General features: G+C 41.5%; 1 protein-coding gene across 4 annotated transcripts in view; it reads right to left on the bottom strand.

Moving 5' to 3' along the window:
* Positions 1-23,240, bottom strand: part of FUT8 (fucosyltransferase 8) — a 2,643,272-nt gene that overhangs the window by 1,691,825 nt on the left and 928,207 nt on the right. Inside the window, exon 1 of one of the 4 annotated variants that reach the window (XM_044073920.1) lies at positions 21,451-21,543. The exons of the other annotated variants lie outside the window; for them this stretch is intronic. The gene's annotated coding sequence lies outside the window, so the exon portion shown is untranslated. Of the gene's footprint in view, positions 1-21,450; positions 21,544-23,240 lie in introns of those variants that run through there. 4 annotated transcript variants of the gene reach the window in all.

Raw genomic sequence — 23,240 nt, 5'->3', positions numbered from 1 at the left:
AAATTAGACAAGAATGATAAAATAAAACTACAGAAAATCTAGCACAAACTATTTCAATAGAAATTAGACGAGAATGATATAACAACTATATAGACTTTCTTTCAATAGAAGACAGTTATGGTTACATGAAAGGGTAGAGTAAGAATGGAAATTAAGGTAGCTATTAGTAGATAGGGTTAACAGATGGAAGGCTAGAAAAAGAGTAAGGTATAACAGCTGGTAGGATGGCACACGAGAAATTACTATTACATATCAGCTATGAGAGTTGAAAAGAGGGCTAAGTTGGCATAGGGCAGTGATAGATCCAGTTGCTGGATAAATGTTCTTTCAGTTGAGATTTGAAGGAAGTGTAATGGGGTACAAGTCTGATAGATTCAAGAATAGTATTCTAGGTTTTTGAAACACAGTGTGAATACAGACTAACTCCATGTGATCTGTGAGGTTTATAGATAGCAGACACATACGAGAGGAACATAAATCACAGGATGGAGTACAACACTGAAGTAAAGAAGAGATTGTGAAAAAGAGGCGTTATACAATATTTTGTGTGTTAACACAAGTTGATGAAAAGTCAGCGGGTGGGGGAGTTCAACCCAAAAGGCTTTCAGTATAGAGCAGTGATGAGTACTGGGGGGCTGACCATTGGGAAACTTAGCTATTTTATTGTAGCATTGACTGAGTTTTGCTTTTATGGAAGAGTGAAGATTAGTTAGGGCAAGTGTGGCATACAGAAAAGGTAGCAAGATTTGCTTTAGTAGAATGTTCGAGGAGTCTTTTATACCTATACAACATATCCAGTTTTGATCGGTCGTTTTTATGCTGTTACTGATATGCAAATCAAATTTGAGGCTGTTGTCAATTAGCTTAGTGCGAGAGACAATAGCAACTGCACTATTGTTCAGAGACGTAATAGTAAAGGTAGTATTATTAAGGGGGATTGCTTAGGTAAGAATTACAGGGCTTTTTTTGGGGGGGGGGGGTTGAGTAGCAGATGGTTGTTGGCAAGCCATGTCTCAATGGAGTTCAAAGCTTCTTGAGATATACTTTGAAGATTGGTAAGATTGTTTGAAGAGCAGATTAAAGTAGATTCATCACCATATTGACTATGGGTAGCTAGTTTTGAAGATATATGAAGGTGATTGATAAAGATGTTGAATAGGAGTGGACCAAGAATGGCACCTTGAGGTACCCCAGTGAATACCAGAAGAAAAGGAGAGAAACTAGAGTTCCATTTCAATGAATGATATCTGTTTGAGAGGTATCTGGTTAAGCACTGTAGGGTAATTTTAGTTAATACAAGTAGGGAAAGTTGGGACAAGAGTTTTGGGTGGGAGACGGTATCAAAAGCTTTAGATAGATCTAAGAATAGAGATGAGACGAAGTTACCTGTATCACATGCTTTATTTACTGTATTTGTGAAAAGAAGAGCAGTGGTAGTACTGTGTATGCAGGTCTAAATCAGCGTTGCGTGGGAGAAAAAAAGATTGTTATCAAGTAGGTATTGAAACAACCGTTTATGCATGCATATCTCTAGAATTTTGGATACAACAGAAAGAATAGCAATAGGCCTGTAGTTAGATATTTCAGTAGAGGTACCACCTTTATGAAGAGGAAGGACAAATAACGTTTTCCAAAGGGTGGTGACACATGCTTCTTTGATAGGTCTATTTATAAGAATGGAGACTGGATAGGCTAGAGTCAGCTGCCAATTTTAAATACTCACTGGGGAGATTATCGGCAGAGGAGGAACATGGTTTGAGTTTGCTTAGCACAGACTTAATAAAGGAAGTGGGTACTGGTTACAGTGAGAAAGAAGTGAGGCATTAGTATGAGATTTCAAGAAAAAGGTGATGCTTGGAAATTGTTAGTAACAGAAGCTGTGCTGACATGCTATGTGAGAAAAATTACTTTCAGTTGAAGGTTGAGGGGAAGATTGATTTCCATGGTCTATAATTGTTTTGAATGCATGCCAAAATGTTTTTGGATAGTTTTAAGCTGGTCTTGTGGCTTTGAGTAATTTTTTTTCATCTACGTTCACTTGTTTCTTGACTAGTTTACATAGTGCTCTAAAGTGCTGTAGATTTGTATGACTTCTTTGTTTTGAATAGCATAACCAGGCGTTCTCTCTTTTTACATAACAGATTTAGTATGGTCAGAAAGTCAGGGAGAATAATTAGTTTTTACTCTTTTCTTTCTGGCAGGAGCTAATCTGTTAAACGTGTTTAGGAACGTAGAGATGTTTTTTTCGATTGCCTCTTAAAGAGGTAGGAATTTAAGGAGAGACCAATTAATATTATTTAGAATATTTGTAAAGGTTTCTATGCTGGTAAAATAAAAGGCCTTATGAGTGGAAGGCTGCACTAATGTAGGAGATGAGCCACAAGTAATAATGATAAGCTCAGTCTGGTTAAAAAGTGATGACATGTTAGGTGCATCCACCCCTGTGATCGCAAAATGACCCATATCTGATATGCTTATACTGGATACAGCACAGGTACCACCAAAACTGCTAACACAGTCACCTTTAAGTGCAGGAAGATTTGTGGGGAGAATACTGGTACTGTTGTTAGAGAAGTGGAGCCAAAGTCCATCCAAGCACTTAATGGTCACGACTGTCAGTAAAGTCTATGGTTCCTCTATAACCCCAAAATAAAGTAGGCAACTGGACAATGAATTTATGTTAAATTCAAATTTTGCTTTTGGGGAATCATCTGAACATTGTGAACCTTCTTTATGGATACTTATGGAATACTGAGTAATTTTTTTTTTTTTTTTCATTTTCTGTCTCCTTTAATGACCCATATATACTGACTATAACCACCTCACTCTCTCTCTCTCTGGTTTCTTAAAATTCCCCATATCAATTTCATTTTTTTAAGGAGTTGAAAGAATATTTTAAAAAGTTACTTGTGGTATTCAAAAGCAAACATGTACCACTATCATAAAGAAACCATTTAAATTTTTACTGAAGATCTTACGATTAAAAGGAATAACAGTTAATGTGTTCAAGCCACTACGCTGATAAATTGCAGCACTGATGGCAGGAACTGATTCAATGGAACAAAGCAGATGAGCACAGGAACTAAAGAATGCTGGCTATATAAAAGTGCCTTCCTCAGCAATCAAGGGTCTATGCAATGCTACAGCAATTTTATCATAATCCTTCCAATGAATAAGATGACAGCTGCTGAAAACTTTGGTTAGGAAAAACAAGTAAGCTGAGTAAAACTAAAATGTTATGGTTTACTATTACAGCGACCCCCACTCAAGAAAATACTGTGTTGCACGCTTTAAAATACTGTAACCAAAGTCTGCTTTGAACCATCTCACATTCACTTTGTGGGATATAATTAGAACCATGACTGTGTGCTGCAAAATGCAGTTCACAAACTTCACTTGTCATTATAAGGAAATACAAACACGATTACACTTTACTCAATCTGCTGTGTTTCGTTAATGTTATAAAGAGTCAAACTTTGGTTTATAAAAAAGAAGTTATGTCTTACCATAAAGTTCCATCTGTATTGTTGATCCTCGTTCAGTCATTACGCATGGGTATCGGTTATGAGCTCGGAACCGAGCCGGCCATTTTCCAAGCTTGCATCAGCTTCAAACTCTCGAGCTAAACTCTTACCCACAATCCCCCTCTCCCTGTTACCTCGGATTGAGTTTGCAAATTAAAGAAGGTAGAGGCTACCTCTGGTCAAATAACCTAAGAGAACTGGATGGTGAGATCCATTAGAAACCACAGGAGGGGGAAGGAGGGAGGGTCGTAATGACTGAACGAGGATCAACAATACAGATGGAATGTTATGGTAAGACATAACTTTTTTATCTGATATTGTTAATCCTCTTTCATTCCTTACGCATGGGACAGAGTCCCCAGCTACCTTTTTCCTGGGAGGCTCTCATGGAAGGACATTCCTGAGTACCATAGAACCGAAAGATGCTCTTCCCCTGGAGGCCAAATCCAATTTGTAATAATTGATGAAGGTATGAGGCGTAGCCCAAGTTGCAGCTGCACAGATGTCATGTAAAGTAGCTCTGGCATGGAAGGCAGCAGCAGTTGCCACTGACCTTGTTCAATGAGCTTTCATGGTAGCAGGAAACGAGATATTACTTTGTGTAAATAAAGGTCACACAGTCCTTCAACCATCTAGCTAATGTGACCTTAGCAGCAGCAGATCCTAATCTAGGTCCAGAAAAGGCCAAGAATAACTGGTCAGATTTACAAAAGGGTTTAGTCCTGTTCAAGTAAAAACAGATTTACCTGTGTATATCTAGGGTAGGCAATACCCTCCTCTGTTTGAATGATTGGGAAAGAAAATTGACAATTCAATGGCTTGATTAATGGACATTTCAGAGATCACTTTAGGCAGAAATGACGGATTAGTTCTTAGTGACACTATCTCTATGAAAAATCAAGTATGGACTCTTGATACATAAAGCTTGAAGTTCAGAAATACGTCTGGCAGAAGTAATAGCAACCAAAAACAAGGTTTTCCATGACAAATACTTGAGGTCACAAGAAGAGGCTGGTTCGAAAGGTGCCATTGTCAGAGCTTGTTGAACTAATGATAAATCCCGTGGTTGAACAGGTTCTCTAAAAGGTGACCAGATGATTCACACCTTTTATGAAGGTCTTGCACAATTTATGGGACATAAGAGAGGAATCTTGGACACCCTCATGAAAATTAGAAATTGCAGCCAAATTAACTCTAATGGTAGAGGCCGATAGACCCAAATGAAACAGATCAGCCAGATAGTCTAGTATTATCGATACTGGTGCTGAAACGGGGTCTAACTTGTTTATCTTTCAGACAACAGGTAAATCATTTCCACTTGCTCAGATAAGTAATTCTAGTCGAAGACTTATGAGAATCAATGAGAATATCACGTACTGGTAAAGAAAGGTCATTCTGCCTGGCAATCAAGGGAATTGGAGTAGCCAAGCCGTTAGCTTCAGGCTGTTCAGGTTGGGATGAATCAGGTTCTGTGGGTGTGAGATCAACTCCAGGGTTGGATGGAGAATCCATGGTCGATTTAATAGGTGAGGCCAAAGGAAGGGGAACCAAATCTGTCAATGCCAATATGGTGCTATGAGGATCGCCGGGCTTTCTTCAGAAACTGGGGAAAGGGTGGAAATGCGTAAAGAAGACCTGAAGACCAATCGTGGACTAGAGCATCCCCGAGTGATTGTCCCAGAGGGGGAAATCAGGGTGAAGTAGTTGCTGCATTTGTAGTTGGTCGGGGATGCAAAGAGGTCGCAGCAAGGACGGCCCCAGCGGTGGAAGACCTCCGCCGCTATCAAGGAATTCAGGGACCACTCATGAGGTTGAAGAATGCACCTGCTGAGTCTGTCTGCTATCACGTTGGAACTCCCAGGAATGTGCTTTGCTAGAAGAAAATGGTTGGTAGCCATCACCCATTGCCATATCCTCATGGCCTCTCGACAAAGGGGGTAAGATTTGGTTCCACCTTGTTTGTTGATGTACCAGACCACCGCCATGTTGTCTGATTGAATCGCAATTGTCCCAGACGGCAGCAGGGGATGGAATGCTTGCAACGCCAAAAGCACTGCCCTCAGCTCTAGAACATTTATATGCAGATGGGCCTCCAGTTGGGAAAAACTGCCTTGGACGGTCTGTCCCTGACATAGCCCCCCCCCACCCCATCAGGGAGGCGTCCGTGGTCACTGTGGCCTTGGGTTGCTGGGGGAAGATGGGGCAAGACCATTGTGACAGATTGTGTGTCATCCACCAATTTAAATCCTGTTTGCACCTGTGGGTTACTCGAATCGTTGCTGAAAAGGATACCACTGGTTGAGCAGTAGCCATTGTAGAAGCCTCATGTGAAACTTGGCCAGGGGAACAATGGTGATGGAGGCTGCCATGGAACCCAACAGCTGTAGAACCGAGTGAGCCGTGGATTTTTCCTTTGAAAGGATTGGAATTAGTTGTTGCATTATCCTTAGAATTATGTGCTCTGGAATAGCAGCTCTGCAGTTTTTTGTGTCCAAGATAACCCCTGTGAATTCTGTCGACTGAGATGGAGTGAGATTGGATTTCTGCCAGTTTATGGTTATGCCTAGCCTTTGAGCAGCGAGGAGGGAGTATGACAGGGCTTTTTCCAGTAAATGTCTGCTGGGGGTGGAAATGAGCCATTCGTCTAGGTATGGAAACACCTGGAATCCTTGAAGTTGCAAGTGAGCTGTGACAACTGCCATGCACTCTGTTAACAGTCTGAGAGCTGTAGAGAGTCCGAAGGGCAGTACTCTGAACTGGTAGTGACTGGCTCCCACACGGAAGCGCAGAAATGTTATTGATGGCCTGTCCACCTTTATGTGGTAGTACGCATCTTGAAGATCTATAGGGCACATCCAATCGTCTTTTTCCAAAAGTGGGAGGATAGACTGCATTGTGACCATCCAGAATTTTTGTACTCTCTCAAACTTGTTCAATACACTGAGATCCAAAATTGGTCTCCAGTCCCTGGTTTTCTTTGGCACCAAAAATAGTCTTGAGTAGAATTCAGATCCTATCTGGTCTGGAAGGACTATTTGGATGACTCTCTTTCTTAGCAGCTTTTCTATCTCTAGTGCTGCTTCTTCCCTTTGACTGGGTGGAACGTCGGGAAGATTTTTTGAAGGGATGGGACAAAGATCGAAGGAGATATGATAACCTCTAGTTATGATCCTTTGTACCCAAGAATCGGTGGTGATGGTTAGCCAAGCAGAAGTCATCTGCAACCCCCAACCACCTCCAGAGGAAAGGAGTTGGGCCGCTCTTCAGAAACGCTGGTAGGATTGACCAGGGAAAGAATCCCTGGAACCCTGGTTACGCGGTCCCCCTCTGCCCCGAAAGGAGCATCTTCCCTGTGAGTTTCCCCCTCTGCTTTTGGGGGAGAACTCAGCCTGTGTGTCACGGAAAGGACCCCAAGATTTCCTGAACCATATCTTCCCACTCTTTTGGTTTCAGGAGAAAGCCCGTTGAGGGAAAGAATAACAGACACCTACGGCAGAAAGGGTCTTGCCGTCCTGTTCACATCTGGCCAGTGTGCTTTTAACTTTGGGCCCAAACAACGAGGAGGGCTCAATGGGGGAATTAAGAAAAGACTTAAAGGGTTCCACAAAGTTGCACAAGTGCATCCAGGCGTGTCGTCTCAAGACTGCAGCAGAACCCGCTGCTCTAGCTGCTCCTTCTGATGCATGAGATCAGTCGCATAGAGGAGTTAGATATAGATTCAATGGTGGCCAGCTAAGAGGCAACCTTGTCACGGACCTCATCAGACATGGCACTAGCTGAGGTTTCAGAGAGCTCAGAAACCAGATCCCTTTGAAGCCTGGTGAAATGTGCCATATAATTCGGGGACCGGATAGTAAAGGTCACTGAAGCAAAGGTGCGCTTCCCTATCCTGTCCAGGACCTGGGACGCTCTGTTAGGCGGATGGACAGTCTGGCTTTCTTCTTCTGCCAGATCCTTTTTTGTTGTGGCCGCCACCACCAAAGCATCCACAGGAAGGCCTTTGGACCAATGGGGATCCGAAGCAGGAGGGGTCAAGACCTTATCTGACCTCCGGGGAATAACTTCGACAGTATCAGGAGCCTTCCAAGCACGCTGCACGATGAGCCTGACAAGTTAATCGGCAGGTGGAGTAACCCAGGAGGTAGGGGGCCGGGCACGAAAGGCCTCCAGGAACACAGATTCCTCAGTGGTTGGATTAGAGGACTGCCAGTCACCTCTCTGTTTCAGGATTTTGAGGCTATCGCCAAAGGATACCTCAGAGGGTGACCGAGGGGATCCTTCCCCCTCATCGAAATCTGTGTCTTCGGTGAGGGACTCATCTGTGGAGTCCATGTGCTTCCTCTTACACAAACTTTTCCGGTGGACCTCCTCAGCGGGAGAAGCTGGGGAAGACAACAGAAAGGGGGATTCCTGAGGGACTATATCCTGTGACCCTTCCACCCGGTGTCCGCTAGATGCTACTTGTGAAACCAGTGTACCAGAGGAGGGTGGAGGTAGACAGTCCGGTATTGCCAGCAGCAGCGAAAGCCTTCTCCATCAGTTGGAAGGCTGGTCCACCCGAAAGAGTGTATGTCTAGTGGCTCAGCCTGCCGACCCAGAGTCCCTGGATGACTGTGGAGCAGCAAGCTATGTGTGTCACAGCTGACATACTGGGTCATAGCCAATCTTTCCTGCCACGAAGGCAACTGCGGTTCCTTAGCGAGATCCATAAAGGGAACCGCAGAAGGGGAAGACTGTGCTATATCCATGGACTTCAAAGACAATGAAGGAGGAGAATAAGACGGGGTCTTTGGAGATGGGTGATCACCTCCCAAGGAAGGATAGTTCCTGAGAGGTGGGATACCTCTGACCAAGAATGCCTGGTCCACAAGATGCAACACATCATGTTCGGAAAGGCTTCTAGTGGACCTCATGGAGACTGAGGGAGAAACAGGCCTGTCCACAAAGAGGCAGACTCTGTGCCCATCCTCATCAGACCGCACAGAGGACTATGCTGCCGAGAAAGACTGGACTACTGTTGTCTGCACCGAAAAAGTCATCGGTGCCGAGGTCATTGTCTGCACCAACACGGGGATCGGTGCCGAAGTGGTTGTTGGTGCCAAAGTGGTTATCGGTGCCGAAGCTGAAACTGACAAAACTGGAGTCAACAATAAAGGCCTCGGTTCCGAGGAAGATCTCGTAACAGACACGGGCAAGGTCTGTGCCGATACAGTGGTAATGGTCTGAACTGAGAAGCCCCTCGGTGCCGATATATAAAAGGCTGCTGAGAGGACTGAGCCAAAATCACGAATGGAGCTGAAGGCCTCGGTGCCGAAGGTCTAGGCACCAAAAGCACTGGGGCTGACAGAGAGCTCCACAGCCGAAATGTTAGCCTTTTTAGGTTTTGGTTGGTGAGAGTCCCAAGCTGGGGACGAAGGCAAGGATTTAGCCTTAGTAGAAACATCAATTTTCTTATGGGCTTTAGGAGGGGTTGAGACCTCTGACCCAGAAATAGCCTCTGAAAAGGGAGATTTTAGAAGTCCCTTCAGTATCAGCTTGTTTTTCCTTTCTAACAAAGTTCTATTTGAAAAGTTCTCACAAATTGTACAGGGTGGTTCAACAGATAAATGGGAAGCTCCCACACAATAAACACAAACAGTGTGCAAACAGTGTGCATCAGAAGTAGGCAGTTTGTGTCCACAATCACAACACCGCTTAAACCCCGGACTACCTTTTTTATCTGCCATATTAACAGAAAAGTACCAACAATGGTACAAGAGAGTACCCAAAGGTATGAGAGAGAAAAGGGAAAAATATTACCAATGATGGTAAAGAGAAAATACCTTGCGGTAAAAGTTGAGTAAAAAAAAAAAAAGAAAAACCTGAGGAAATTATGAATGCTAGATGCGCTAGGGTAAGAGAGAATAAAATATCAACTTTTCTGACAGAAAAGCAATTTGTAAAGCAATTAATCAACAATTGACTGTACTTAGCTCAAGAGAAGTAGCTTGACACAACCGGATGGCAACTCGGCAAATGAAATCTGAGGTAACAGGGAGTGGGGGATTGTGGGTAAGAGTTTAGCTGGAGAGTTTGAAGCTGACGCGAGCTTGGAAAATGGCTGGCTCGGTTCCGAGCTCAGAACTGATACCCATGCGTAAGGAATAAATGAGGATTAACAATATCAGATGCTCTGTTACAGTTAGTTGAATCAAACAATTAGATCCTCATTGCTTAAGTTCACTTAACAATAGTGACAAATGATTACTTGATTGCTTTGCAAAAGCAACAACAGAGATGATATGTAGGCTCTTATTTATTCTGTGTAAGGTTTTAAATATATCACTGAACTACAGGCGCAAAGGCTACCATAAAATGGATACACAAATCAATAAATTATGTATTTATACTACATGACTGAATTCAACTCCACGATTAATTACTCAAAAAAGCACAGATAACATAACTAAGCCTCTCTTTGTTTTATTACTGGTGAATGAATTATACTTCTACAATGTGTTTAATGACTGAATATAATATGTTAGCAAACCAGTCTCTCTAACAGGCAAATAATTCCATACAATTACTTAAATAATTATAATTTAATTGATAGTGTATAATTTACATTATGCATTATTTCATATTTATTTCTTAAATCAGATCTGCAGATGTTTTGTGCCTACAAGCACCATGTTGATAGGAAGATTACGACAAATGACAGCTTAAGGCAGAACACAAAGTTAATTTCCAGACTCGTGGTTTAAGGAGAAAATAAGAGAAAGAATTAGACACAATCATTCTAACCAATATAAGCATAGCAGGCCAGTTTACATAATTAAACGAGTAACATGGAAAACTGGATAAGAAGTGCAAATAAGTGGTAAAAACTGACAAGTACTGTAGCTGCCTGAAAATATATTAACATGTTATAAATATATATATATTTTTTTTACAAAATGTGTCTTCATTCTCATGCATATCATCATGTTCATATGCTCATCATATGCTCTTCTACGCAAGTGGAAATATAAATCAGAATCTGGCGGATTCTTGTATAAAAGATGAACACAAAACACATTTTGCTGCTGAATAGTAGCATGTTACCTTCAGAAATGTTATCATTCATCAATGTTCAATAACTGAAAATGTGAGATTTCTAACTTGTCTATAAATTCAAATGTTATACTATGCCTACAATATGAAAGTGTCAAGTAACATCATCACGTACATAATCTAAGACTGTAGCAGCTACATAAGCACAAAGTAATAAACAGAAGAAATGTTTTTTTTTTACTGTTCAGTTCACTGATTTACGACCTGTCTCAACCTTACTAGGGGTAAAACACTAGTCACAGTTTAGCAACAGTACTGTGTGATGAAGAAAGCTTTATAGGTAGCAAATAACACAAGGATGTTTACATTCTATAATGGAATTAAGAAATGGTGTACTTGAGTCCTGAATTCTACAAAATAACTATGACACTCATTCATGCGACTATTCTGAAATAATAAGCCTGGAAGTACTAAGAATGCATTCAGCTTTTTACACCACTGATTTACTCCATGCTTTCATCAGTTATATTTTTACAACACACTGTCAATCTGTATGCATCGCTCCACCATTCTCACTATAAAAAGTGCTGGATACAACTGTCTGAAATTTCCACGAAAAAAGAAAAGATGCTCACTGTAAACACACAACACTGTGCTACCTTCCCACCTGCAAATGCTGCAGCTTCTCATATACATTCAAGCTTACAGCACCTTTATTGTATACTTAAAGTTAACATCATAGCTCCTTATGGCATCCAGACCTTTTTTTGGGGTTTGGCTTATTTGACTAAGTGGCTTCTAGCTAATAACAGACTGTATTCAAAAAGGAAGAGAGTTACTAACAAAATGGCACTGAAATTAAGATGTCTTGTAACACAGAAATTAATCACGGTTTGCACTTACTATTCAGACTTTCTGATAGACTTGCATGCTATTGAGGGATGTGGTGAGAAATGCGATGGTGGGAGACAAGGAAATTCATTGTCAATGTTCATTTACATCACACAATACTGAAAATAATACTAGTTATTTGTTAGTAGTTAAACTATGCATTATTTCTGTATGTACCTAATAATTCAAAAAACAAGTGACTTAAGAACTATTGCATGGCATCGAATGAAACCGTAGACAAATGTTGAAGAAAACTGCAATTGATATTCGCACTTTAAGTTGCACATCTTAAAAAACAATGTTCTACTGCTAATTAATACAGTTAAGTAAATGCTTTCATACTTCTGTAAATATCTCTCAAACATGCACTCAGACAAGAATTTCTTACTGCCATCTGAAAGCTTATATATGGTTTACAAAAGCTTTCAAACAATATATGTCTAGGTTATATAGTTTCCAAGATATGACAGTTTATTGGCAAAAGTTTAGCAAAAAGTATCATTCTGTGTTTGTGTGCATTACAATACATTATAGTGTTTTATGCAAAGACTATGAATGCACTATCATCACAGTAAAGAATACTTACTGATAACACTGCTATTTGTACAGTTTTAATAGCTTTTATTGTCCACATATTAACATTTGTGTATTGTATGCTTATAAATTTATTTTTCAGAAAATCTTCTGGAATTCAAGGATGTGTGTAGGCTGCTAGAGGTCTGGCATTTTACAATGCATAGTTGTTAATTTATCTAATACTGGTGCAAAATGTTTCATCTAACTACAGATAAAACATACACAATGTACAAAACATATTTAGATTGGAGCAGAAGGAACAGGAACATTCCGCTGATTTATGAATATGTTTATTTACTGTTTAACTCAAAATTTTTTTTAATTTAAAAATTCATTTGGATGACAAAAGGTTAAGGCAGTTAAGGTTAGAATGTCAGAACAGTGACATAAAAGAAAAAGCAGCCAAATATGATCTATGTATTCCATGTAGTACAACTTTTGTGCATTTCTCAGACGTGTGGTTATACATGCTCAAAAATGCCTGCAAGCAAAAATTCTGCCTGCAACATGGAAAACAAACAGGCTTAGACAATTACATACCAGATGAAGGAAGAGTTTGTTTCAAATGTGAGGAAAAGAAAAAGTCTGACAAAGTCATTATTAAAAAACTGGAAGAAAACGGAAAAAAGGGATGACATGAGAGGAAAAGAAACTATTAAGGAGAATGAAAGGGATGCGCTACACAAGACCTCGAGTAATAAAGAAAACTGCTATTTAGTAGTGTCCCTCACTAGATGCAGAACATTCACCACGATTTAGGAATACATTCATACAGTTGTCTAACAAACTGACTTCTCCTTACCATAGACATTAAAGTCCGACTGTTCCAAAAATCGGAAAGGACTTGCTTGAGAATTACTGGTTAGCTCATGCTGATGCAACTGTGGTGTTTAGAAAAATGCACTCCATATAAAAGCAGAATTACCTTAACCTATTTAATTATTCCACCAATAGAGTCATATAATTAAACAGGTCTGTACAAGACTGTTAACTGCATATAACTGCAGTATATAAGCAAATAAACAGTAATATAAAGTGAGAGTGGCATTTCTAATGCTGTAAGAGTCTTTTCTTCCAACATTTTTTTCTATAAATATTTCAAGCACCTGAACCATTGCCCTCTTCAAAGAGGACTCTTGCAATAGCAGAAGCATAGCTAGAGTGCGGTGAAGGGGGCAGCTGCTCTGGAAGTAACATGTCAGGGGCATGATCAGGAGATTTTCAATCAGTCAGAAGTGCACAACTGGCATTTAGAAATGAATGCATATGGTGTTTGCAGTCACAGCTTAAGCACTTTAGCACTTGGTGTGTGATAAAAGATGAAGCAAGCGGTTTGCTTCAAATTTTCCTCTTTCCTCAAGTTATAAGGATTTTTTTTTTGTTTGCTCCTCAACTTACTGTTGAGGGGCATAGACTGGGTAGGATGGACTTAGTTCCACAAATTGAAGTTCAGCAGCATCATCAGGGAATGTACCTTTTTTAAGATCTAATCACAGCTCTGTGCAGCAATGAAACAAAGACAAAAAAATCAGAGGTACATGTCTTCTATTACTGTATTGCTCATCTACCATCTTTGGTTGCACTTCTGAATCACAGTTGTCTGTCTTATACTTCACCTCTGTCAATTACCTTTGGAAAAAAATTCCCCATAGAACTGCTTTAGCAAATCATATCCTGCCTATACATTTAACTTCAAGTTAGTATTGTTTTCAAAATCCAAGTCAAACCTTCTAATGCATCTTCACCTGACTTTTCAAAATGGAAGCTGAAAAGTACAGTTGTGTACACTTACCATAAATGTAGATGTTCGAGTGTATTCACTGTTGCAGTCATCACCTGTGGGTTTTCCTTGCTATGGTAGCCCTCGGTCGGCCCGAATACCAGAGTTAATGTTTTTGTGCGCTGGCTGCTGTCGCCTGTAGTCTGACATCAGGTCATCAGTGCTATAAAGCAAGGCAGCCAAAGTCATTACATCAGTTTTTCTTGCCCAAACCCGTCAGAAGCACAAGGGAAAAGAGAGAAGGGATCCTGGTGGCTAAAAGCCACCTTGGGAAGCTTGTGCCCCCCTAGGGGAAGATGTTAAATGTGGAATAGAGGGAGGGGAAACCAAGATTGCAACAGTGAATACACTTGAACATCTACATTTATGGTAAGTGTACGCAACTGTACCATGTTCTTGGTGTTTCACTGTTGCAGTCATCACCTATGGGAGGATTCCCAAGGCTGAGAAAAGGGGTGGAAGGATAGGTTGATTCCTAGGTATGGGTCAGGAGGCCTTGTAGAATTGCAGAGGCCAAGCCTACCCTAGACTTAGAAAAGAGAGGTAGGTGGTAATGCTTTGTGAAGGTATGGACAGAGGTCCAGGTGGCCGCTTCCAAGATGCTCCTAGTAAGTACTCCTCTGAGAAAGGCAGTGGAAGTGGAGGTTGCCTTAGTGGAGTGGGTACGGACAGACTTAGGGATGGGTTTCCCATGCAGTCTGTAGCAAAAATAGATATAGTGTGAAATCCATTTGGAAATGGTTTGTTTGGAGATGGGCTTCCTCTCTGCCCCTGGGGCAAAGCTTACAAGAAGCTGGCCTGTTTTTCTGAATGGCTTAGTATGGTCCAGATAGTATCCGAGTTGTCTGTGCATGTCTAGTGAGTGTAGAATTTTTTCCCCCTTGCTTTGAGGGTTGGGAAAAAAGGTGGGAAGGTGTATGGCCTGATTAAAGGTCACATCAGATACCACCTTGGGCATAAAGGAGGGGTTAGTCTTCAGGGAGACTCTGTCTGCATGAAAAATGATGGAAGGGCTTGACAGCCATGAGAGCTTGAAGTTCCGAGACCCTTCTGGCTGAGGTGATAGCTAGCAGGAAGGCAGTATTCCATGAGAGGTATTTCAACTCAAGCGGCATGTTCGAAAGGAGGCAAGGTTAGTTTTTCTAACACAAAATTCAAGTCCCAGGGTGGCGTCAGAGGCCTGATAATAGAAGCCCCTCTGAGGAATTGCTTAATCAAAGGATGAGAGAAGAGGGGTGGGTCTGAATCATAACGGGCAGAGATGGCCGAGGTATGGATTTTAATAGAGAAAGAGAGGTGACTATTGGGCAACTCTGCTAAGTAATCCAGGATGAGATGGATGGAAGGTTGGGAGGTACTGCCCCCTTTTGATTGTTTCCAGGAGCAGAATATTTTCCATTTTCCTGCCTATGATTTTCTTGTGCTGGGCCTTCTGGCCTCTGTGATGATGTCCAGGACCTGTTTGCTTAACAAAGACTCCTTGTTAGTTTTTAGTGTATAAGCCATGCTGAAAGTTTGAGAGTCTGTAGGTCTGGATGCAGTACCTTTCCCCTCTCCTGGGTCAAGAGGTCTGACATCAGGGGAAGCAGCTTTGGGGGCTGTAAGGTCAGACTGCGTAATAAGGGCTACCAATGCTGTCTGGGCCAATCTGCAATAAGGATGGCCTTTGGTCTCTCCTCTCTTATTCTGATCAAAACCTTGGGAATAAGGGGCAGAGAAGGGTATGCGTACACAAAGACGGAGCTCCAGGGAAAGGTCAAGGCATCCACCTTCCATGCCAGGAAGTGATACTCCCTAGTACAGAACTTGCGCAGCTGGTGGTTGAGTTGTGAGGCAAAGAGGTCCACTTCTGGGGTCCCCCACTCCTGGGTGATTTGCAGAAAGATTTTCTTTGTGGAGCTGCCATTCATGGGGGTCCAGTAAGTATCTGCTTAGGTGGTCCACCAATGTGTTGTTGATCCCTGGTATTGGTCAATTAGGTGTAGCCTGATGGAGGTGGCTGTAAGCCAGAGACTCATGGCTAACCTGAATAGGGGGTAAGATTGGGTGCCCCCCCCCCACTTGTTGATGTACCACATTACTGTTGGGGTTTTTGTTTTATTAGGAGGACCCCTGGCCTGAGATGTGGTTGGAAAGTAGTCAGAGCCTTCTGCACTGCCATCATTTCTTTCTGGTTGATGTGCAAGTGAAGTCGCTGGGCATGCCAAATGCCTTGGGTACACCTGCCTGCTAGGTGAGCTCCCCAAGCAAAGTCTGAGGTGTCGGTGGTGATGGTCTGGCCGGAAGGGTGGTGGATTAAGGGAAGACCATTGTTCATGGCACAAGCCTCTGCCCACCAGAGAAATTTGGCCCTTATACAGGAATCAGAGGAAGAGTGGTCTCTAGCGACAGAGAGTGCTGACACCAAAGGTTCTTTAAGTACCACTGAAGTTTTCTCATGTAAAACCTGGTGAGAGGGATGAGAAGGATGCAAGATGCCATGTATCCCAGGGCTTGCAGGAACTTCCAAGCAGTGAGGTGACTTCTGGAAGCCAGCTGGGTGAAGTAGAGAGGCAGGAAGCTCTGCTTTTCTGGGGATAGGAAGGCCATTTGGGTTGCTGTGTCTAGCACAGTTTCCAGGAAAACAATTTTTCTGGTGGGGTTTTGCTTTGATTTTTTCTCGTTGATGGTGAACCCTAGGGAAGTTAGGCATGATTTGACAAAGAGAAGGTCCTGGAGCAACTTTTCTTTGCACTCTGCCTGAATAAGGCAGTCGTCCAGGTAAGGGTAAATCTGTATATTTCTCTGTCTGCAGAATGTTACAGCCGGGGCCAATCATTTGGTGAATACTCTGGGAGCAGTAGATAAGCCAAAGGGGCAGTGCAGAGAACTGAAAGTGTTGATAGCCTGCTCTGAAGCGCAGGAATTTTCTGCACGATTCCCTGATAGGGATGTGGAGGTAGGCATCTTTTAGGTCAAATGTCACAAGCCAGGCATTTTGTGCGAGTATAGACAGGAGCTGCTGCAAGGTTAGCATTTTGAATTTGGGGACCACCAAGGAGGTCTTCAGTTTGGACAGATCCAGGATGGGGCGCCAAGTGGCATCTTTTCTGGGAACAAGGAATAGTCTGAAGTAAAAACCTTTTCCTGTTTGATCTGGAGGGACAGGTTCTACTGCCCCCTGAGATATTACAGTTTTGACCTGTTTTAATGCCTCTGCCCATTGGTTTGGGCGAGGTCTAGGAACCCTCTTGGAATAGGTAGTTCACTGAAGGAGAATCTGTATCCCTGAGAAATGATTTAAGACCCATTGGTCCTTGGCTATAGAGAGCCAATTGTCCTTGAAGAGGGTGACACTTCCTCTTAGTTTTTGATGACTGAAAGGAGGGCAGAGGAGGGAGGGAGGGAGAGTCATTGTGAGTGCTTCCCATAGAAGCTTGGCTTAGAACTCCCGGCATTAGAGACGGAAGTGGTCCAATGTTTGCTTCTTTGCGAGCCCTGGAATAGGGGCCTGGATGGCCTGTCCCTGCAGGGCTTACCTTAGCCCTGTCTACTAGGAGCAGGGAAGGCCCAGTGCTTAGAGGGAAAGCTCCTGCTGAATCTGGGAGGTTGAACGTGAAAGAAATCTTTTACTGTTTGCATTGATTTTGCTTTGTCTTCCATCTTTTTAAGCACCTCCTCTGCTTTTTCCCCAAACAGGCGTTCCTTATCTAGAGGTGCATCAATAAGTTTAGACTTGACATGATCAGGGACAGGTTATTCCTTCAGCCATGCATGTCTCTTAATAACAGATCCTGTCACTGCTGCCCTGCTTGAGGCTTGTAGGGCGTCATATCCACATTGTAAAGAGTGTTTGGCCACTTGACAAGCAGATAGTGTAGTAATTCTGCCAGCCCTTTTGAGTTGGCATAGTCAGGAGAGGTAGCCATCTTCTGTTTTAATTGTTCCAAAGTGTGTTGTTGATATTTTAACACATGGAACTGACAATTGAGTGCTCCGACAGCTAAGATTGCAGAGGTGTATACTTTCTTACCCAATCTGTCCAGAGCTCTGCAGTCTTGTCAAAACGAAGAGGATTATTGGCAGAACTAGTCTTAGCTCCTTTGGGTCCCTGTGTAATGACCTCAGGGTCTGCAGCAGGATTCCTGTACAAGTATTTGTAAGAATCCGGTGCTCTGTAGTACCTCCTGTCAGGTTTAGTTTGAGCAGGAGGCAGGGCATCAGGGGCTAAGCTGGGTTCATGGAAATCATCATCCACCACTTCCAAAATAGGTGGGATGGCCAAGGCTCTGTGCTGGGGCAGGTCCAGAAACTCTCTAACTCTTTCTCTGACTGTGGGAAGTCTTGAGATTCCCACTGAAAATGTTCACTGAGGGAGTGAAGGGTTTCCCCAAAGGATAGGTCCTCTGGAGAGGAGGCAGAAGGGATGGATTCCTCTGCATCTGAATCCTCAACAGTTAAGGGATGTTGTTCTTCTTCAAAAGCAGATTAATCAGATTCCTCAGACTCTTGGTCTGTCAGAATTTCTGGAGAAGGATGCCTTTTCCTTTCTGAAGTGGGGGCCTGAGTACCTCGGATAAGGGAGATGAGATCCTCTGCAATTTTAAGCATTTGAGCTTGGGGTGAGGGAGCAGTAGCAAGATGGTGGCTAGAAGCAGATTTCCTAGGAGTGGCCTGGCTTCTAGGCCTGAGAGAATCCGTCTGTCTCTGAGAAGCAGTAGTCGGATGTGAAGACGTCGATTTTTGCCTAGAGTTGGTAGTGCAAAAGGCCTTCTTAGAAGCCAGTGCCTGCATCGTGGCTCCGGACCCAACCAAGGCAGAGACAGACAAAGGCTCGGAAGACTAAGTGGATTTCTGCAGCATACCGGACTCCGAAAGGGTTTCGGCAGAGGCGTAGACAGTCAATCGGGCATCAGGGGCTGCGAAAGTGCGTCACTAAATTCCGGAGAACTGTTGACTTGCTTAGCAGCAGCATCATCAGAATGCTTAGCCTTGTGTGGCCTGTCTCTATCTTAATCTCTACGTTTTTTTTGGAATTGAAACGTGAAGTCCAAGTGTTCAAAGCAGGTCCACACCAAAAATACAGATATAATCCTTTAACAGGGTAGATTAAGCACTTTCATCTGCTTGTAGCCAAAGACTTCAACAGAATCTACTGTTCAAACTACATTTACACATTTAATTAGTAAAAAAACACACACCACCTGATCAAATAATTAGCTTTTTAAAGAACCATACACTAAAAAATTAATACAATGCAATATTGCTCAGTAATAACAAGCCTATATACAGTTTAAAATTACTAAAACCCAGACCCCATAGCAAAACAATACATCAAGTCTCCCAAAAGCATATGGGAAAATGTGTTATGATCTGATGAGACCAAGATTGAACTTTCTGGCCACAATTCCAAAGGGTATGTTTGGTGCAAAAACAACACTTCCCATCATCAAAAGAACACCATCCCCACAGTGAAGCATGGTGGTGGCAGTATCATGCTTTGGGGTTGCTTTTCTTCAGCTGGAACTGGAGCTTTAGTCAACGTGGAGGGAATTGTGAACAGTTCCAAGATACCAGTCACATTTGGTTCAAAATCTTCAGGTGTCTGCTAGAAAGATGAAGATGAAGCGGAATTTCACCTTTCAGCACAACAATGACCCCAAGCATACATCCAAATCAACAAAAGAATGGCTTCACCAGAAGAAAATTAAAGTGTTGGAATGGCCCAGCCAAAGCCCAGACCCAAATCCAATAAAAAATCTGTGGTGTGACCTGAAGAGGGCTGTGCACAAAAGATGCCCTCACATTCTGACAGATTTGGAGCACTTTTGCAAGGAAAAGTGGGCAAATATTGCCAAGTGAAGGTGTGCTATGCTGACAGACTCCTACCCAAGAAGACTGAATGTTGTAATTAAATCAAAAGGTGCTTCAACAAAGTATTAGTTTAAGGGTGTGCACACTTATGCAACCAGCTTTTGTATATTTTTTATATTTTTTAATTTAACAGATTTGTTTGTTTTTCAATTGAATTGTACAGGTTATAGGTCACATTAAAAGTGAGAAAAATTTTGAAATTATTTATTCTGGTCTCACTTTTTTATATCACAAAAACTTGGCATTTTAACAGGGGTGTGTTATTTTTATATCCACTGTAACTTATTGTGAGAAATGCCCATCGTTTTATGTAGGTAAAACTGGCAGACATCTACATGATCGTATAAGCAAACACGTATACAACATGAATATTATGTCTACCACCAATGCACTAGTCAAGACATGTTGCGCAGTATAATGCTTCACATATTTTTACAGTTTTAGTGATAGAAACCATTAAACTTGGTGAGGGTGGGGATGATATTAGGAATTTGTTGGAAACATCTAAAATGAGATGGATTATTCAGTTGAGGGCTAATAGAGGACAAGGTTAGAATGATAGGGTTTCTATAAAACCGGCCCTGAAAGCCAGGAATTTTTATAAGTAATGTAGTTTTACTTTCAGATGAGAGAGTTATTATATTGTGATATTATAGTTCTGTGTTTCAAGGTGTATTGTTCTTAGTTGAGAAGCATTTATTTTTTACTATGTATTATATTTGTGTTTGTCTTAAGCCGTGGTGGTGCAGCGGTAGCGTTGTTGAAGAGGTTCTCATGTTCGATTCTCGGCTGGAGTGTGGGGAGTGCCTTCTGTGTGGAGTCTGCATGTCCTCCCCTCGGTTGGATGGGCGTTCGAAAGACATGCATAAATGGGCATGCCTTTGTTAAAGTTTGAACGTCCAGCTGGCACCTCGACGTTCGTCAAAATCTACTGCCAATCATTAGCGGACCGGAGTTCTGCTGGGGTGACCCCTAACCGGGAAAAGCCAAAAGACAACAACATTATATTTGTGTTTGTTTTATATAATTGAGAAGTATTTATTACGCATTATACCTTTGTCGGTTTTATACAATTGATTATTGGACTGCTTCTAATGGTTGATTGATGTAGTTAAGCAGCCCAAAGGGATGTAATGCTGTCTGATGAAGCAGTGTTTTTTTTACTGCAAAAGTGCTTGCAATAAATGTTTTTTAGTTCTTTATATGATTTGTGTGTCTTACTGGGAGCTTCTGCCATTGTTTGGTGCGTTTTGACTATTATTTTGCAGTAAGTGAACCACTTGTCCTGTCTGCTTTTGTTGGTGCTTTAACTGCAAATGTTAGGTTTGTTCTACTGTAGTAAATGTTGTTCTTTGCACAACTATTAAGTAAGCTTACTGTCCCATGAAATATGCATGGGATTGTTTCACATAGAGATGACAGTTTATTGCATCACTTCCTCTTCAGTCTGAAATGTCCAATACTTTCTATTCATTCTCTGGAATCCTGCAGCATATTCATTTGGATTGCATAGTTAAAATACCTAATACCAGCTATCACTCAAAACATGCTTCAGTATAGACAATGGACAGGAAAGAACTTCCTGAAATTCAATGTTCGTTAATTCACACTCCACTCCATCTTAAATGAATTACGTATTTCAGTTCCAGCAGATACCACTACTTAAGCAAATTATTCCACTTTATGGAAGCACCACCACACAGTATGTCTAACATTTCTAAGGATTTCTGCTCTAGTGGAATGGAATATGGCAAATATCTCTAAACCAACTCATAAATGTGTTATTGTTTTTACCTCAAAGATTCCAGGAGTCCTGATTCATTTCTGTTTTTGGAACACTTGTACAACAAAGTTTTATGAGGGGCTTCACAAGTGACATCACCACTAGAACAAAAGAACATATTTTACCACACCTATGCACCACATTACACAGTGCTTAAATGGCAAGACAAATCATTTCACTAATTTTAAATGTATATCAGCCATTTTACCTTACTTTCATGAGGAAGATAATACTTTAGGTAAATGGGACATCATATAGCACACATCATATACTAATCCAGTCACTTAGCTTCAGCCATACATTTTTGCCAGCTACTTGGAAAAAAATACATTCAGTTCATACTTTCCACATCAACTTAATACAAGCATTAGCTAAAGTGTGTCTAAATTTATGCTGCTGGTGTCACTGATAAAGTAAAGGTAGTTCAAGCATGCAAATAATGTAACACAACTGTTAGATTTCATACATTTTCTTGGCCTTTCTAAAATATCGATTGTCTGAATTTCACAGTCAATTCCTAGAATATAAAAGTCCCTTAGTTATCTGAGACATAGCTACTAAGCCATTTGGAATCGTGACCATACATTTAAATCATGCGAGTCATAAAGGGTAAAGTAAAGATTATACTGCTCAAAGTATAAGAACAGGGATATCCCTTTAACTTTTAATAGCCAGCATATTCAGAAATGAAATTAGCAAACTGTGCTGTGTCTCCGAGTTCAACAGAAGCAATACTGTCATGCTAGGATAACAGATGCCATGATTTCTCAAAGGAGCTTCAGAAATTAACAGAGATGATTACATTTTGAAAAAAAATGATATGCCAAGCGAACAGGTTTACAAAATCTGGGTCAAATGATTGTTTTTGTTATTTGTCAAACACTTCTGAAATATTTTTGTGTAAGGTCATATATTCATAACGATGAATCATGCAGCATAAAACGTGCTAATAAAACATAAAGGTGATGATATGGGACATGAACATTTATGTACAGTTAATTGCGGACTGAAAAAAGTTATTTTAAATGATAAAAGTTCTAACAAAAAATTATATTAATTAAAATAGGTATACGCACATAACTAAAAAGGATTTCAGGTAAAATACCTTGACCACTTGTACCAGTAGTAGCAGGAAGTTAGACTGTTCTTCATGAATTCTAAAAATGCCAGCAGGTTCTGGCATATACCATGTTTTTACCACCATGCTAGCATTTGAAGTGTGAAAAAGTACGGTTTTGTACCTACCATAAATGTAGATGTTCGAGTGTTCACACTGCTGCAGTCATTACACTTGGGTTATCCTGCCATCAGGCGGTCCCGCATTCGGCCAGAGTTCCAAAGTCTTGGTCCGGCGTCAGTTGCTGTCGCTTCTTCCCGGACGTCAGTGCGCCAGGGGTATATAAGACGCATCAGACGCCATTTTCTTCAGTTTTTCTTGCCCCAGATGTCAGGTGCCCCCAAGTAGGTAGGCAATACATATTGCTAATAAAAAATATACATATAAAATAAAAACAATACCTTCAGTTACAAGCAAATACACCACAAAGTTTGTATAGGATAGAAAGGTATAGATAAGTCCAGCTAGTTCAGAGGAGATGGAGGGAGGGTAACCTGGACTGTAGCAGTGTGAACACTCGAACATCTACATTTATGGTAGGTACAAAACTGTACTATGTTCATCGTGTTACACTGCTGCAGTCATTACACTTGGGTAGAATCCCAAAGTTAAGGTTGGGTGGCTGGTCTATAAAGAGTTAGGATTGGCTATGAGGCCCTGCAAAACTGCAGTGGCAAATCCTGC

Source organism: Protopterus annectens, chromosome 6.part0 (assembly GCF_019279795.1).
Source record: "Protopterus annectens isolate FY-2018-M chromosome 6.part0, PAN1.0, whole genome shotgun sequence".
NCBI classification, from domain to species: Eukaryota; Metazoa; Chordata; order Ceratodontiformes; family Protopteridae; genus Protopterus; species Protopterus annectens.
The sequence above is the reverse complement of the archived record's forward strand: the minus strand, read 5'-3'. Positions and strand labels throughout refer to the sequence as shown.